This window comes from Pinus tabuliformis, chromosome 1_2, assembly GCF_031772625.1.
Source record: "Pinus tabuliformis cultivar Carrire ecotype Pingquan chromosome 1_2, CPIR1, whole genome shotgun sequence".
NCBI classification, from domain to species: Eukaryota; Viridiplantae; Streptophyta; class Pinopsida; order Pinales; family Pinaceae; genus Pinus; species Pinus tabuliformis.
In genome coordinates this window covers 436,716,099-436,734,730 of record NC_142298.1, presented here as the reverse complement: position 1 = coordinate 436,734,730, position 18,632 = coordinate 436,716,099, and positions in this window count along the sequence as shown.

Below are 18,632 nucleotides of genomic sequence, written 5' to 3'. Positions count from 1 at the left end.
AAGAGTCTAACACATGGAAGGGGAGAAGAGTGCACCCCTCAGAAGCCAGTGATAAAATGCAGCTTGAAAGGAAACACACGAGCTGAAAGACATCACCATATGGAAAGCAGGATAGGTGAAAATCCAAAGTGATGAGTTATACCAACAACATGCTTCAATAAGATTCATACAAAAACATATGGAATAGTCCATATATACATGCGTAAATTACATCTACATACATCATTAGAGTAACCAGTATAGTCGAACTACAATAACAATATATGCATGAAACGTGTTGGCTCTATTATATTAAAAGAGTGAATGATCCAATCATACATACAACCTTGACAACCACTAATCCCAATAGTGGAACATTACAGTCATTGCCACCTTCTCTTCCAAAGAGATGTACTCACTCTACACTATGGAGAAGCCAAGGCTCGTTACAATACACCCCAACATTTCTCTAAGTTATACCTATCAAAAGATTGGGACCTAAAATCCTGTACAATGAGTTATGAGGTTCTATGTGTAGCAAAGGGTGGGTGACCCTCGACATTCCCCTTTGTGACTCTTCAACTATCCTCTTGAATCTTCAACTTACACATGACTGTTTACATTATATTATTGACACTCAATATTTCACTTTACAACATGTTTACAATACAATGTGCACATGTACCCATGTGAGACAAAAACGGGTTTGAGTAAGCGATACAAGACATGAATAAGACTCCGAAAACTGTGGGAAGACTAACTCATCGACATCCTCTTGTTGATCGATGGTGGAAAATGATGCCAAGCTTGGTATTCTACTATGGTGTCTACGTACTCCGTGTTGACATCCTTCTGCAAGAAAACTCTTGCCTTTGTTGCATTCGGGTACACTCATTTGGAACCTCTATCCAACTCGTCATATAACATGCGCATCATGGTCTTCCGTGTAGCTAGACCAATGACATACTGGTGCATAATGTTTTCTCTCAACTGCAAATCTGCGATGGTGGCTATGCACATCAACTAATCGCAGTACATGTCCAGCTCTAGTTGGACTTGGTTCTTTGCTTTCACTTTTGTGAGTGTGCCAATGAATGGGATCACATGCATGCGCACAATGAAATCCATGTTCTTGAACAATCATTTATGTGAAGCCTGCAAGCTGGTGATGAGCTGTGGGAGTTCCTCATAGTTCTGGATCTGACTCCGAATGCGTACCTTCAAATCGACTACCTTTGGCTTCATCATGTTTGGCAAGTACAATGGGGGTCCTTCGTACCTCATTGTCCATATTTGCATGTGATCGACAATAGTGTGTATGTTTGTCAAGATGCATGCTCTCCTAGGATAGCGTTGCTGCCAACCATTAAGATGGACATCTGACTTATGCAGGGTGACGAACCTAAAGTACAATTACAATTTCTACATGACTGTCTAGAGATACGATACTTCATCAAGTATTTCTTTCTTCAACTCTACTCTAGTGGATGCTTTAGCTTGCTCTTCTCCCTGCTTGGCTACTTGCAATTCCTTAGCAATGTGCTCGTTCTCAGCTATCAATAATCTCACACTTGAGTTGGTGGCTTCGGCATATGCCTTTGTAGCATTGGCCAATGCAGCTGGATTTTTGCGCACATCAGACACGATGACTTGTTCTTGAAAATGCGGAGCATATACACGGATATCCAGAGTGGACACTCTGCATGACTACACAACTCTATGTTGTGACTCATTAAAGGATATGTTGTGCACATCTTCTTCTGGATTGTCCTCAAGGATTTCAGTCTCCTTGATCACTTGGGACTTGCTCTGCTCCTCGATGTGGTGAAGTCGGTGGAGTGACCTCTTGGTCCTTGGGCATGAGGTCTATATCCTAATCTTTCTCTGGCTTAACCAAATTCGTGTCCATATGCTCCAACATCTATTCAATCTACTGAGCAAAGTCCTTCTCCTATGTCTACTCACCCTGTTTTCTATCTTCCATCTATGATGAGTCAATAATCTGTATTTTTCCAGTTTTATCAATGTGTGCACCTTGCGATTACTGCTGCTCCTCTTCCTTCTGTGCTTCCTTCTCCCTTCTGTGTAGCTCTTGTTCTTCCCTTAGTTGTTACTTCACCTCCTGCAACTCCTTCTCTACCTCCTCCAGTTTCTTCTTCTCCCTTTTTCTTTACGCAATATTTCTATTGTGTTGTCGCTTCTTTGCCTCAATCTCCAAAGCTACTCTCAATACGAGTGGGTCTGCTTTGAACTTGTAGCTTTGCTCCACCTCTGCACTTTTAGAAACCTTTATCTTACCTTTTTCATGCAAATGTTTGTTGCTCTTTCCTACTACTGATGTTGTTGCTCTCTGAAATGATGTTGCATTGTGAAATTCTAACCATTCTACAACCACTCTAACTGGTTCATTGAGCCTTGGGGAGTTATAGCAGTATCTACATTCATCTTCCTCAACCCAATGACATGCCTCGTGGATCCAAGGATGATACACTCTCACACAGTGGTCTTCCACTAAGCGATGCGAGTCATATGGATTGAAACCTCATGAATTCCTCTGTCTCAGCCGCGGAATGCTTGAGATTCTGTATCTCATACAACTTGATCCGCAAAGGAAGAGTCGGCCAAGGTGCCTTCTTCTTCTTGTACAGTCTCGCTAACAACCTTGTCGAGATGTGGTATGCAACCTCTTACATGACAAGCTTGTCCATGGAAAAATTTGGTAACTCATGCGGAAACTTCTCCGCATTATGCATTTGATTAAGGTGCCAAGGGGTGAGGCATACTAATATGCTATGTTAACCAATGGCTCCATTGTTGTTTGTGACATGCAATGCGGATCCTACTCAAATATCATCTTGTACACCGGGGTGACGAAGTGGTATGATAGTTAATAATAGTATAACTCCATGGAAGTTGCAATCGGAGAAAAACCTGTAATAGATGTGCACAAACGTTTCTGAAGGTGTCCATACCAAACCCAAGCTAGGGAGCTGCTGACGGGCACAAATGGCATCAAGAATGTAGGTGGACATGAATAGCTTTCCTTGATGATCCTTGGATGGATGTCTGGCATCTGTTACTTGCTCCTTTAGCTAGAGAACCAACATGTCATACCAATTGAAAGGTTTTCCTTGATTCACCAGTTGATCCAACACAATTACCCAGGTTTGCAGGAACGTCTCTGTACTCTCCTGGCCATATAAGTGACATGCAAAGATGACCAAGAACTGGTAAGACTTCTGTAGTATCTTTTTCTTGTATGCCTGGTTGGGTGTTGTCCTCCACTTAGATGGATCTCTCACCTAGCTCTTCAAGATGTATCTTGTGTTTGCATTGATGTTGGGATTGGTGAACGTGCATCCATTGTGTTCACCAACTGTGACAAGTGATACATCTCCTGAAATTTCTCTGCCCTAAAGCTAGCAAGTTATGTTCCAACGACACTTCTTAACACTATTGTCTCTGGATCAGTATGCGAGACAATCCAGTGGATCATGTCCATGAATGGAAACACGAGATACCTACATGCAACCTGGTACAAGCGAGACTTGTGTATGTTGACATAGACTCTGCGGTCCTCTAGATTCTCCTCAAAGGTGCCTGAAAATATGTCATTGATTTCCATACATTTGATCTTGATATCCTTTTCTATGAACAACTTAGTGTCTTCATAGATGGGAAAGCTCATAGACACTTGCTTGACCACATCTCCAATTGTGCTCTCAATGGTGTCCTATGACCCTGCTCTCTTGGAATCCATTATACCTAAATTTCTGAGAGACTGATGAATACCTTTGATACCCGAAGATAGAGAAACACTCATGGCAAGAAAAATGTCAGTTAAAAATCAAAAGAAACTTGAGGACTGACATGCAACACACTTGGGTGACTGACTGGAAATTTATGAAATTTTCTCTAGGAGGCTATGAGACTGACTGCGAGAACTGCGCATAGCACAGTCCAACTTGGATTGTTGAGGACTGGAACTGCCCAATGTGTAGTTTCAGTCAGCATGACTGCAACCCGAAAAATTGCATTGCGTAATTCTGGGGGATAACTGAGGCACTACCTCTTAGAATTGGGCAGAGAACATCCTAGGAGGCTAGTGTGAGGCAGGTTCTATGCAATTCCTGGGAGCAAGGAAAGGCATTCCATCCAATAAATATGTAGTGCAAGACCGACAAGGCAAGTTCCGGGCTAATGTTTCTCAGACTGTCGTCGAGTGACTAAAAATGGTAAGGACTGAATGCATGTGCGAAGATGGATATAGACATGAGTGGATGAACATGCATGCAATAAGTACGTGCAAGATTCAATAATATGGGAAAACAATGAAGTGTGTGAAGCAAGTCGCTGCAACAACGACCGTGAGTGTAGAAACAATGTCATGCATGCGACGATAAGGAAATGCAATGAAAAACTTGAAATGATGCTTCTACAAGCTAACATGCATTAAAACAATATAAATCATTCAAAAAAACTAAGAAAACAATACTCACACAAACCAAAATACAAAAAGCGATAGAAAAGGAACAAAAGACATGAAAAGCGGACTTACTCGGAAAAAGTTGTGATTAGTCTGTTGAATGTTCCTAGATGCATTGGGATGCGAGAGCTCCAAGATCGTAGTGAAGAATGAGCTCTAAAGTGTTGAATAAACAGTTTTTACAAGATCGAGGCTTATGACATGCACGCCAAAAATATAGGAAAAAGCAAGACTTGGCAAGAGGTTTCTAAAATAACTTTTCCATGTAACTCCCAATTGCTAAAAATAGATCCCTAAAAGGTAGGGATTCCTTTTTGCTTTTTTATTTTTTTTATTTTTGAGGAAAATGTTTCCCATGCATGCAAGGAAACATTGCCAAATCATGGAGGGAACTGGTGAACCTATGAGCACATGCAATAGAAAACAAGCCTTGGGATGATTTCTACATGATTTTTGGTCTGAGTGGCTCTTGCTGCCCCTCAAGCTCTGCGCAATTTCTGGACTTAAGCCAAGGCTGCCATCCAGAACTACACAAATTCTTAGAGTAAGCCCAGTGATGGGCTGCTCTACGCAAATTCTGAGAGCAAGCAGAGTGATGGGCTTCTCTATGAAATTTTCAAGAGTAAGGAATCTTTCATGCTCTGCAAAATTTTGGACAGGAGCTGGCTGCCATGATGCACTACATAATTATGGAGAGCAAGGCTGGCTACCCTTCATTTCTACAGGATTCTCCAAGTCAACACAAGAATCGGTTGAAGACCATGTCACGAGAGGTCATCTTGCGGGTGAAGGCAAACAAGTTAGCGAACACAAGCTCATAAGCCAAAGAAACTCAATTGAAAGCATGTGTACTTGGGTAATGCAAGACATGATACTAAGGATGGTTAGTAGGGAGGCTCCAAAACGAAGCTAAGGAAAAATTTTGGAGGATGGTTGAGGCTGCTACAACATTGGAGACACACTGGTAGAACTCCATCTCTCTGAATGGACCTTGTTTCATGAAAAGCAAGTCTAACTCCTCCAGAAGTATTGTTCGATTCTTTGATCATCATCATTTCCACACTAGCTTGAGTGAAAGATGTAGCACCTCCCATTTTCTTGATCAGTCAGCACACATTCCAAGACAAGTCAACTTATTTGTTTCGATTGGGGATGAGGGGTATATTCGTGCACAAGTAATATGACTTTTAGAGTTTAAGTTTCATCTCTGGTGTTGCTCTGCTACTAGTAGGCCTGGATAGTACCTCGGCGGAGTCACGCAGGAACAAAAGCATCGCTTCACTGCTAACAAGTCTATTTAGTACCCTGGCGGAGTCACGCAGGAACACAAGCATCGCTCCACTGCTAGCGAGTTTGTTCAGTACCTCGACGAAGTCACGTAGGAACACAAGCATCACTCCACTACTAGCGAGTTTGTTCAGTACCCTGACTAAGTTACTTGCTTCACCTCTCTGTGCAGGAAGCCTTTCTCCTCTTTCACCTTGCTCATTTTGTTCATTTCTTTCATATTTTCGTTTTTTTCATTTTTTCATAGAACTGTGCATAGGCACTTATTTATTTGAGAGGTGGAAGAGGGATCCTGACTTATTGAGAACAGAAAAGGTTGTTCCTTTGAAGAAGTATGTTATATATACCTCTAACATACTTGTTAAGGTTTTCCCCCTCACCTTACTCTACTTGACTGAGCTGACAAGGGTTAACCCAAAAAAAACCGACTAGAGTAGGTGGTACTAGTTAGAGCGCAAGTGTTGTCTTTTCACCAAGATTCACTTCGAACATAATGTATTTTCCATTATTGTATCATTGACTGAAGATAAAATTTTCTACATAATGATATAGGACAACAGATAACCAAGTGTTGATAGTTGTACAAGTCCTCTTATACTTTACCCTGCTTGTCTTAAGAGTCGCACATGATTTCATGCGAAACTAACCTACAGATGTAAAAAAGAAAACAAAACAATAAAGCAAAGAGTAGAAGAAAATTCGAAAACAAAGAAAGTAAGCAAAGCAAACATTCAAACAAACAAAAAAGAAAGCAAACATGCATGCAAGCAACCAAGACATAAAGAAAACACTACTCCTACTCCTAAGCTAATGGTGCATGGGTCTGATCATGTGAAGTGATATTTCCAATGCAGCCACCGGCGCATTGGCTGACCCACATTGGTGAAGGCATGGTTTGCGAAAAGGATAGTCAAGCGAACTAGTAAACATGAAGGATATAACAATGAAGACCAACACACTCTGAGTTTAAATGCGTCCACAGATGATAAAAGAGTGAAATCACAAGACAAGCACCTTGTGGACTTAACATGGTGCTGGGACACATTGCATGTAGATGATAAGCATAAGCACTCTCTTTATTCTGATAGACAAGAAAACATGAGAAAGATAGACAAATTATTCCTCGCAAGTGTTCTTGTTGTGTATGATTCCTCCAATGCATGAGTGATGGGATCATGTGATTCAGGTGGGGGAAGCGAAATTCGTGTTTTGGATTGATCTTCAATTCATACATGTGAGTGATGCGGAGCCTTGGGTGGTTCAACAATTTCCTGATCAAAAATGAAAGTAACCTGAGGATAGCGAGGGCTTGACATAACCATCAGCTTGGGCTAAAGTGCCTCGGCAGCCTGTGGGGTTTTGACTTCATCGACAGATAGATCATCATAAATAGTTGGCTTTGAAATATCAACAATGATTGAATCAATATCATGGTCGAATGTAGGAGTAAAGAGATCATGACAGTTACGATTAGAAAAATCGATGAGTTCATCGACATCCTCATGCTCTGATGAATCATATAGAGTGGTAGAGGAGAAGAAATAATGTTCACCCTCTACATTTCCTAATAAGGTAGATGAAATGTTGAGGGGATTCTCAATGAAAGATTTTTCCTCTCCACTTTCAAATGATACATTGACATTAGGTGTGTCCTACAAATGATCGGAAGTAGATGCATCCGTGGATGGATTTACAGAAGGAAAATTAGAGATAGAAGAATCACCAAATATGTCACAAAAAAGCAAAGGAGGCATAGAAAGAAGGAGTTCATCCTTCACCGTGGGTTCATGCTCAGATTCCTAGTCATATTCATCGTAAATGATAGCGCGAGTTGGTTATGCAACATAAACTCTGTTGATAGCTTGATCCTCATTCACAACAAGTGTAGAGTCCAGAATGGAAGAACACAAGACACTACAATCCTGAGGATCAGCAGAACGCGAGGACAGAGGTTGAGGTAACAAGTGCATATGACAAATCATGGGCTTCCCCACCAAATATGTGCAAAAATTGAGAGTAATGAGGGTGGGAGGATGTGACAGTTGAATAGACTTGTGTGCACGCTCTCCCACATCACTCTACGGTGGTGTAGTTGTTTGATTAGAGGAAGGAAGACAGTCACTTGTGACAACAAGTGTGTCCACCTATGATTGGGTAGCTCCATCACCGAATTATGTTGAGCGGGTTTTGAGCTTTTTCCTCACTTTTGGATAGAGCAATTTGATACATACATACTCATACCTATTCATAAGATATTGGAATTTGATCTGACTTTACGGAGCTTCAAAAGAGAGAAGACGGAAGTGCTCCAAAAATTACATTAGAGATTTATGTGGGGCCTTCCATTGTTGTAACATTTTCTTATCAAGTGCTTCAGGATCGAAATGGTGAAAAACATATTCTATTAGATCACTGAACTATTTGAATGAGTGCATGCAATTAGGAGGCAACGTGTAACACCATACCAATGGGTATTCACTATGTGTGTGTACAAGCAACATACAAACCTCTATCTCATTAAAACCTTCCACATTCTCCATGAGTGCATGGAATTCATCTAAGTTCTCAAGCGAGGCCACTTCACCTTCACCATCATACGTGATTTCTGGCAAGTCATCAAAGAAATCCCTCTCAACTTCAAAGGTATGTCTGTTGGACAAACATTTTGGAGTGTTAACTATAAAAAAATCGATGATAGATGTATGAAGATTGAAAATATATTGTGACAACTCATCTTGTCATCTAGACCTCCTCCTATCACTAGAAATGTTGACGATGTTGGACCCACCAACATGTCAGGGGATCTCCTCGGTAAGAAGTACCAACTAGACCTCAGACCGTTTGGAGTAGGAGTCCCAACAGTGGGTAGTATAGTATCGTATTGACTGTGGTTGCACATAGAGGTAAGTAAGATGTCCTTGTTGAAATAAAAGGTGTGACCTTGCAGCAGGTCAGGGAAAGTGCATGAAATGGTCTAACATATGGAAGGGAAGAAGAGTGCATCCCTCATAAGCTTGTGATAGCACGTAGCTTGAAAGGGAAAACATGAGATGAAAGACATCACGAGATGGAAAGTAGGATAGCCAAAAATCCAAAGTGATGAGTTATACCAACAACACGCTTCAATAAGAATCATACAAACACATACAGAATAGTCCATACATCTATGCGTAAATTACAACTACATACATTGTTAGAGTAACCAGGATAACCGAACTACAATAACAATATATTAATGAAACGTGTTGGCTCTATTATATTAAAAGAGTTAAAGATCCAATCATACATACAACCTTGACAACCACTAGCCCCAATAGTGGAATGTTACAGTCATTGTCACCTGCTCCTCCAAAGAGATGTACTCGATCTGCATTGTGGAGAAGCCAACGCTCGTTACAATACACTCCAACCTTTCCCTAAGTTATACCTCTCAGAATATTTTCTCCCAAAATCCTGCACAATGAGTTATGAAGTTCTATATATAACAAAGGGTGGGGTAACCCTTGATATTCCCCTTTGTGACTCTTCAACTACCCTCATGACTCTTCAACTTACACATGATTGTTTACATTCTACTATTTACACTTGGTCTTTCACTTTACAACATGTTTAAAATACAATTTGTACTTGTACCCATGTGAGACAAAAATGGGCTTAAGTAAGCCATATAATACATCACTAAGTCTCAGAAAACTATGGGAAGACTAACTCATCGACATCCTCTTGGTGATCGATGGTGGCGAACTAATGCCAAACTTGGTAGTCTACTATGGTGTCTGCGTACTCCGTGGTGACATCCTTATGAAAGCAAACTATTGCCTTCATTGCATCTGTGTACACTTATTTGGCACCTCTGTCCAGCTCGTCATATAGCATGTGCATCATGGTCATGAGTGCATCTGGACCAATGACATACTGGTGCATAATGTCTATTCTCATCTACAAATCTATGATGGTGGTTATGCGCATCAATTTCTTGAAGTACATGTCCAGCTCCAGTCAGAATTGGTTCTTTGCTTTCGCCTCAGTAACTATGCCAATGGATGGGATCAAATGCATGTGCACAATGACATCCATGCTCCTGAACACTCATGCATGTGAAGCTTGCAAGCTGGTGACAAGTTGTGAGAGTTCCGCATAGTTCTGGAAGGTACAACAAGGCTCCTTTGTACCCCATTGTCCATATTTGCATGTGATTGATAGCAGTGTGTATGCTTGTCAAGGTGCATGCTCTCTTAGCACAACACTGCTACCAACCATTAAGATGGACAACTGACTTATGTACGGTGAAGAACCTGAACTACAACTTCTGCATGATTTCCTTGAGAGACGATACTTCATTAAGTATTGCTTTCTTCAACTCTGCTTTGGCGGATGTTATAGCTTTCTCTTCTCCCTGCTTGGCCGCTTGCAATTATTTAGCCATGCGCTCGTTCGCAACTATGAAGAATCTCACACTTGAGTTGGTGGCTTCGGCATATGCCTTTGTAGCATCATCCAATGCAGTTGAATGTTTGCGCACATTGAAAACAATCACTTGTTCTTGAAAATACAGAGGATATACATGGACATCCGTAGTGGGCACACTGCGCAGATTCATAACTCTATGTTGTCACTCGTCAAAGGATATGTTGGCACATCTGCATCCGGATTGTCCTCAAGGATTTCAGTGTCTCCTTGATCACTTGGGACTTTATCTACTCCCAGCTCTAGTGAAGTTGGTGCAGTGACCTCTTGGTCCTTGGGCATAAGGTATGTATCTTGATCTTTCTCTGGTTGTTCCACATCCATGTCCATCTGCTCCAACATCTATTCAATCTCCTGAGAAAAGTCCTGATCTTGCGAATGCTCACCCTATTTTCTATCTACCAGCTGTGATGAGTCAATAACTTGTATTTGCACAGTTTCGTCAATGTGTGCATGCTACGCTTCCTTCTCCCTTCTATACAGCTCTTGTTCTTCCCTTAGTTGTTGCTTCACGTCCTGCAAGTCCTTCTCTCCTTCCTCCAGTTCCTGCTTCACCCTCTGCCTTTGCACAATCCTTATGTTGTGTTGTTTCTTCTTTGCCTCAATCTCCAAAGCTTCTCTCAATATGAGTGGGTTTACTTGGAACTTGCAGCTTCTCTCTGCCTCTGCGCTGTTGGAAAAATTTCTTTTTCCTTTGTCATGCGCAGGTCTACTGCCCTTTGCTGCTGCTGATGTTGCTCCTCTCTGAGACGTTGCTGCCTTGTGCACTGCTAACCATTCTACAACGACTTTGACTAGTTCATTGAGCCCTGAGGAGTTATAGCAATATCTCCATGGGTCTTCCTTAGGCCAATGACATGCCCTGTGGATCCAAGGATGTTACATTCTCACACAATGGTCTTCCACTAAGTGTTATGAGTCATATGGATTGAAACTTCTAGTGCCAAAGGTGAACCTCTTGAATTCCTCTGTCTCGGCCTCAAAATGCTTGATATTCTGGATCTCATACAATCCAATCCACAAAGGAAGAGTGTGACAAGGTGCGTTCTTCTTCCTGTGCAGTCTCGCTGACAACCCTATCGAGATGTGGTATGCAACCTCTTGCATAACTAGCTTGTCCATGGAAAACTTTGGTAACACATGAAAATCCTTCTTTGTGTTGTACATCCGAATAAAGGTGCCAAGGGGTGAGGCATACCAATTTTCTATGTTAACCAATTCCTCCATTGTTGACTATGACATGTAAGGTAGATCCTGCTCAAAGATCATCTTGTACACCGAGGTGACAATGTGATCCGATAGTTGTAGTATAACTCCACAGAAGCTACACTTGGAGACCAACCTGCAATAGATGTGCACAGAGGTTTCTGAAGGTGTCCATGCCCAACCCAAGCCAAGGAACTATTGACAAGCATAGATTGCATCAAGAATGTAGGTAGACTTGAATAGCTTTTCTTGCTGACCCTTGGATGGATGCCAAGCATATGTTATTTTCCCCTTTAGGTGGAGAGCCAACATTTTGGACCAATTGAAAGGTTTTCCTTCGTTCACCAACTGATCCAACATAATAACCCAACTTTGCGGGAAGGTCTCGGTACTCTCCAAGCCATATAAGTGACATGCAAAGATGACCAAGAACTGATAAGTCTTCCGCAGTATCTTTGTCTTGTATACCTCGTTGGGTGTTGTCCTGAACTTAGATGGATCTCTCACCCAACTCTTCAATATGTCTCTTGAGTTTTCACTATTGTTGGGATTGGTTAAGGGTGTATCCATTGTGTTCACCGACTGTAGCAAGTGATACATCTCCTAAAATTTATCTGCCCTGAAGGTAGCAAGTTATGCTCGTCTAACACTACTCAAAACCATTGTTTCTAGATCAGTATGCGAGATAGTCCAGTGGATCATGTCTGTGCATGGAAAATCGAGATACCTACATGCAACTTGGTACATGCCAGACTTGTGTATATTGACATAGACTCTGCATTCCTCCAGATTCTCCTCAAAGGCACCTAAAAATATGTCATTAATGTCCTACCATTTTATCTTGATATATTTGTCTATGAAAAACTTAGTCTCTTCATAAATGGGTAAGCTCATAACACTTGCTCGACCACATCTTCAGTTGCGCTCTCAATGGTGTCCTTTGACCCTGCTCTCTTGGATGCCATTGTACCTGTAGTGCTGAGAGAATGATGAACACCTGTGATACCTAGAGATAGATCAACACTCATGGAAAGAAAAATGTCAGTTATAAACCAAAAGCAACTTGAGGACTGACATGCAACACACCTAGGTGACTGACTGGGAAATTTGTGCAATTTTCTCTGGGAGGCTAGGAGATTGACTGCCAGAACTAGGCGGAGCATAGTCCAGACCACCAATGATATGATTGACTAGTGAAACTGTACATAGCATAGTCCAAATTGGCTTACTGAGGACTGGAATTGGGCAATGTGCAATTTCAGTCATCATGGCGGCAACTTAGGAAAATTGCATTGCAATTTCAGGGGCCAACTGAGGCACTGCCTCTCAGAATTGTGCAAAGCACATCCTGGGTGGCTAGTGTGAGGCAAGTTGTGTACAATTCCTGGGAGAAACACAAGGCCTTCCATCCCATAAATGTGCAGTGCAAGCCAGGCAAGGCAAGATCTGGGCTAAGGCTGCTCAAACCTGCTGATGGGCGACTAAAAACAGTAAGGACTGAATGCATGTGTAAAGCTAGGTGCAGACACGAGTGAATGAAGATACATGCAATCAATAAGTGCAGGATTCAGTAATATGGGAAAACAATGAAGTGTGTGAAGCAAGTTTCAATTCAACATGAGAAATGGTTGAAGAACAAGTCAACACAAGAGCTAGTTGAAGACCAAGCCACAGGAGGTCAGCTTGCGGGTGAAAGGAAAACAAGTTAGCGAACACATGATGATAAGACGAAGAAACTCAACTGAAAGCATATGTACCTACATAATGCAATACATGCTACTAAGGATGGTTGGTAGGGACGCTCCAAAACAAAGCTAAGGTGAAATTTTGGAGGATGGTTGTACCTACTACAATAGGTTCCAAGGCCAAAACATATATTCCACTAAACCCTAATGTGCTAGGATTCTAATGTGGAAACATAACAAACCCTATATTACAAAAATTCAGTGGTTCCGACATTTCATACCTTATCACTCAATACTAACAAGTTAGGATTTCTCAATCACATCAAAATCAAAAACATGACTTCATCAATAAGACTTCAACTGGAATTTCACAATATCCCTAATCAGCTTAGGGTTTCATACATTTACAACAAGATACCATCTGGTTAGGGTTTTCCAGAACCTTTCTAGGGTTTTACCCAATGAGATAAGAGTGGGGTGGGTAGATTTATCAAAAGATGAATCACCGAAACAAGAATTACTATGATTCAATACTACTAGTCAAGGTTAGTAATATATTATCCAATGAGTAATCCTTTCAATCAATTAATTCAAAGCATACCTTTGTTTCTTGATTAAACTTGTCTTGAGAGATCCTTCTTCTTGCATATCTTTGAGATTTGTTGGGAGTTTCCTCCAAAGCTTGAGGGAAACCTACAAACTTAAAGAAATACAAAAAAAAATGTATTTTCCAAAGATATGTCAAAAACCTATAAATTGTAAAACATATAAAACAAGTTATGTAAAGAAAAGGACTTAATAATGCAACTCCTTAATTTAAGATTCTTCGAGCTTGACTTTCTTTGAGTCTCCTTCAACAAGTTTGGCTTGTTCTCTTTCTCTCTTCTTATTCCTTGGATTCTCAAGACATTCGCTTTTGTAGTGACCCTTTTTATGACATTGATAACGCTCTATCTTATACATGTCAACTTTCTTCCTCGGTCCCTTCGATAGCTTTCCTTTATGATGAGCAACATCAGCATTTGATACTTCTTCGAGATTGGGATCCATAGATATCCTTAATTATTCTTGACTACATGTGGCCCACAATTCTTCAAAGGTGGGAGCTACTCTCCAACTATTGAGACCTGAAGAAAATGCACTCCAAGAGGGTGGCAATCCTAATATATAAGTGATCACCAATTCTTTGTCTGGAATAATCTCATCGATGGCCAGAAGATCATCCCTGAGTATAGATATTTTCTCAAAGAAGGTTGCCACAGTATCTTCCTTTGTCATCTTTGTATTCCTAAGCTCATTCTTCAAATTTCATACATGACCAATGTTATTAATAGTGAACATATTCGACAATGCTTCATACATATCCTGAGCATGATTGATGTTAGCTATGAATGGGACAAGATGATCTTTTATCCCTTCTACCATTAGAGTCATAACCACCAATTCTAGATCCTTGAATTTCACTTTTTCGCCATCACCAGCTTCTTTGGTAGGCTTCTTTACATTTCCTTTTACCGTATATAATACCTTGTTCTCCTTGAGGATTAGGTCAATCCTCTTCTTCCAGGATTTGAAGTTAGATACTCCTTCAAGCTTGTTCTCAGCCTTGATAGAGTTTGACATCTTCCTTGAATATGATAGATTCCTTTCCTAAGATAGTGCCTATGAATAGATCTTCCTTTTCCTTCTTTCGTCAACATTTCTCTGATACCATGTTGGAAAATCAGAAAGGCAGTAAATATTTTCTCGATCATGATAATTACTTTTGATGTTTATTATTATTACTATTCTTTATATATTCTTTCTTTATTTCATCAAGAAATTACCAAAAGAAACAATACATAAAACAATAGACACAAGATGTAGGCACACGCTAGGGAAAAATCCCCCTCGAGGGGAAAAACCAGTCAAAGTAATTCTTCCTTTCAATAGTATTATTTGAGACTCTTCACCCTAGACCTTGACTAGACCTTCCCTCCACGCCAGGTCAGCCTCCATAAGATTGACCTCTTCCCAGAAACTTCGATTATGAAGCAACTTGTAGCAACCAACAGCTTTCGGCAGTAGTCCAACTTGGAGTACTTCGTTGTCCCAATATAGAGCACAAAACAGAGTGATACCACCACCAAAATTTTGATTTTTCTCTTCTCCTTAGATTCCTCTAAAGTTGCATTCACTTTGGCTTCCTAGCAACATACTTTCCTAGCTATCCACTTCGCACTTTTTCCCAACAACAGGATTTTCTCACTTATGTCCAGTAGATGAGAAGATGAGAAGTGATGCTCCAACTGAATTCAATGTCCTTCCTTTTATAGGCTTCTTGTGGGGTCAAATAGGGTCTTAGGATGACTTGATATTCCCTTAGTCTAAAATGTTGTGGAGGTTGCATAATTCATATTTGTCTCAATACTAAGCCTTTTTACATGATTCAAAAGCCCAAGAAGGGTCTATTTAAATGTACAATAACTATATAGATTTAGAATAAATCCTAGAAGTCCTCAATGGGGACTTTGACCTAAAACATGGTGACCCAAGCATAAAACCCATGCTTTAATAAGTCACATTAATAATAATAAAAATTCTTTTATTTATTCTTTTGACAAGTACATTACATAATGAGTCAAGTGCATTATTGAAGACCTAACATAGTTACTTTTTCCAACAAATTTTGAGTATATGCTTGGCATGTTTTAAATGTAGCTCATATGGCTCATGCATGTATTTGGAAATTGTGCCTACTGCATATGAGAAATATGGATGAGAGTAATTGAGATAGAGGAGACTCCTCATAAGCTATCTATACATTGTGAAATCAGCTAATGATGTATCCTTTCCATCCTCAAGTTGTGCTCCTAATGAGAAAGGTGTGGTTGTTGGCTTACATTTGATCATGTGAAAGCGAACAAAGGTATATCTTACATGCTCAGAGTAATAATTTTGATCCTTAAATCATTGTTCTTGATTTCTAGTCTAAGGAAGAAGTGTAGTATAGCCATATCTATCATGGAAAAATCATCATGCAAAGTAGTTTTGACTGGAAAAATGTCTGAGGATGAACTACCCGAGATTAGTAGATCATCTACGAATTTTCATAGCATATAAGAATTTAGATTTAATTTACATTAAATGAAATGTATAGAGAGTAAATAGGAATCCATTTTATCATAGCATTCTCTGGGAGCTTTTTTAAGAGCATAAAGAGACTTCTTAAGTCATCAAACTAAAGATGAATTGTTTACTTTCCCTTGTGTCTACTCCATGTAAATATCATATTTGAGATCATCGTGAAGAAATGAATTCTTCACATCCATGTGGTGAACCTCCCACTTTCTTGCTACTTCAATGAAAATAATTAACCAAATAGAGTCAATTTTGGCCATTGGAGCAAACTTTTCATCATAATCAATGCCATCAACTGGGTGAAAGCCTTTCGCTATAAATTATTCTTTTTGTATGCTCACAAGTCCATTTGTTTCTTTCTTTTTCCAATAGACTCACTTGCATTTGACCTACTTATGATTTGAAGGAACAAGAACAAGGTCCCAAGTTTGGTTCTTAATGAGGGAGTTGAACTCCTCATCCATAACTACATCCCAAAAATGATTCCCTATATCTTTTTCATACGTTTGATGGTTCAATGCTAGAATAGTGTGGAATTCATCTGAATAATTGGTTATGTAGTTGTGGGTGCAGGAGGTGCTTCTTCAAATTGAGATTTTGTGGTAGGATAAAACAAGAGATCACTCATGAGGGACCAATTTTTTGTCGAAAGTGGTTCAAAATATTAATCTTCATATGCATACCCATGATATTCTAAATCAACTTCAAAACACTTATCTAATATATGATATGAATGACATGATGCATCATATTTTAGATATGCTACATGAGGGAGCATAAAAAAAATTTCATGTTGTTCCTCAGATTCATGCAGGGGACTTTCTTCAAAGTAGATAATCCTATCAATGAAGAGATTTTTTTTGAAAGAACCAATAGCCTATATTCCTATACACCATCTAAATTTCAAAAAATTATATATTCTTTTCTTTGAGATTCTAAATCCTTCCTCTTTTTTGTAGGAATGTTGGTTTGCAAGAAAGACCCAAAAATGTGGATATTTCCTTTCATAACAGTCAATTCTCCAAAAGGTATTCTTCCTATAATATATTTTTGAGGAGATATTTCTTGTATGTACAAGGCGTAGTTGATTTCTTCAAATAACAATTTGGAAGGGACCTTTCCGGAAACATGCAACTAGCCATCTCTTTCAAGGATTTGCTTTTCATCACAACTATGTCATTTTGTTGGAAAGTATAAGGAACTATGTGTTGAAATTGTATTCAAACTTATTCACAAAATGGTTGGAAGTCCTAGTTAAAATAATCCCCCTCCCCATTATATGTACAAAGTATACTAATAATATCTCTAGGTTGCTTCTCTACATGTACATTAAACATGTTCAGATGATCAAACATTTCAAATTTGAGTTTGAGAATGTACACCAATGTGTATCTCGTGCAATCATATATCAATGTGAGTACATAATTGGACTTACTTATGGAAGGATCTAGGAATGGAGCCATAAGATCATTGTGAACAAGATCCAAGGGAGAGGAGGCCCTCCATGCATACCTCTTCCCAAAATTTTCTTGCAAATTATTTTGAAGGGAACATGCTTCACAAACCCCACTAGAAAATTCTATGGCAGGTTTGCCTTTGACCATCCCCTATTTGCTAAGTTGTTGCACGTATCTAAAATTTAAATGTCCAAACCATTCCTGGAAAATTATTTTTTAATAATTTGCATGCATTAGTAGAAATTTAGAATCTAATTGAGGAACACATTTATAAAAATTGTATAGATGACATTAATGATTTACCTTACCAACTCAATTTTAGAGCTATCTTTCCTGTCATATATGATCACCAAATCTAGGGTGAACTGAAATCTATTTTCGGTGATGTTAAGTGTCATTTGACACATGAAGATAATATTTACTAAAAGCTTCAGAATATGCAAGACATTCTTGAAACTTCCATCTCCAAGATCTATCCTCTCTTGTTAAGTTACCTCTATTGGAAAAACATTTCCCATGAGAATAGGAGGATGACCTTATGGTTTTAAATATGAGAGAGTATATTTTGTGGCTACCATGTGATGTGAATCTCAATAATCCATGATCCATGGATCAAGAGAAGAATTAATAGAAATTAATTCATTCCTTGTTGTTTCAAGTTCCCTTTCTCCCTACTTTTTGGCACTCTCTAGAATGTAGTCACCAAGGTTGTTTTGTTACAAAGTTTGTGCCATGAGATCAATTGTCTTCATCATGCATGATGATTTTGGATGGTAACAACATTTGAAATAGCTACATTTTTATTTCCCCTTATTTCGCTTCTTCTCCTTCAATCTAGTAGATTTATCTAAAGGTTTGGGATTTCTACTATTTCTTGGATCTAGTTCTCTTACCTTCACTCTACCTTTCAATTTCCATTTAGATTTCAAGATAAATTTACCCCTT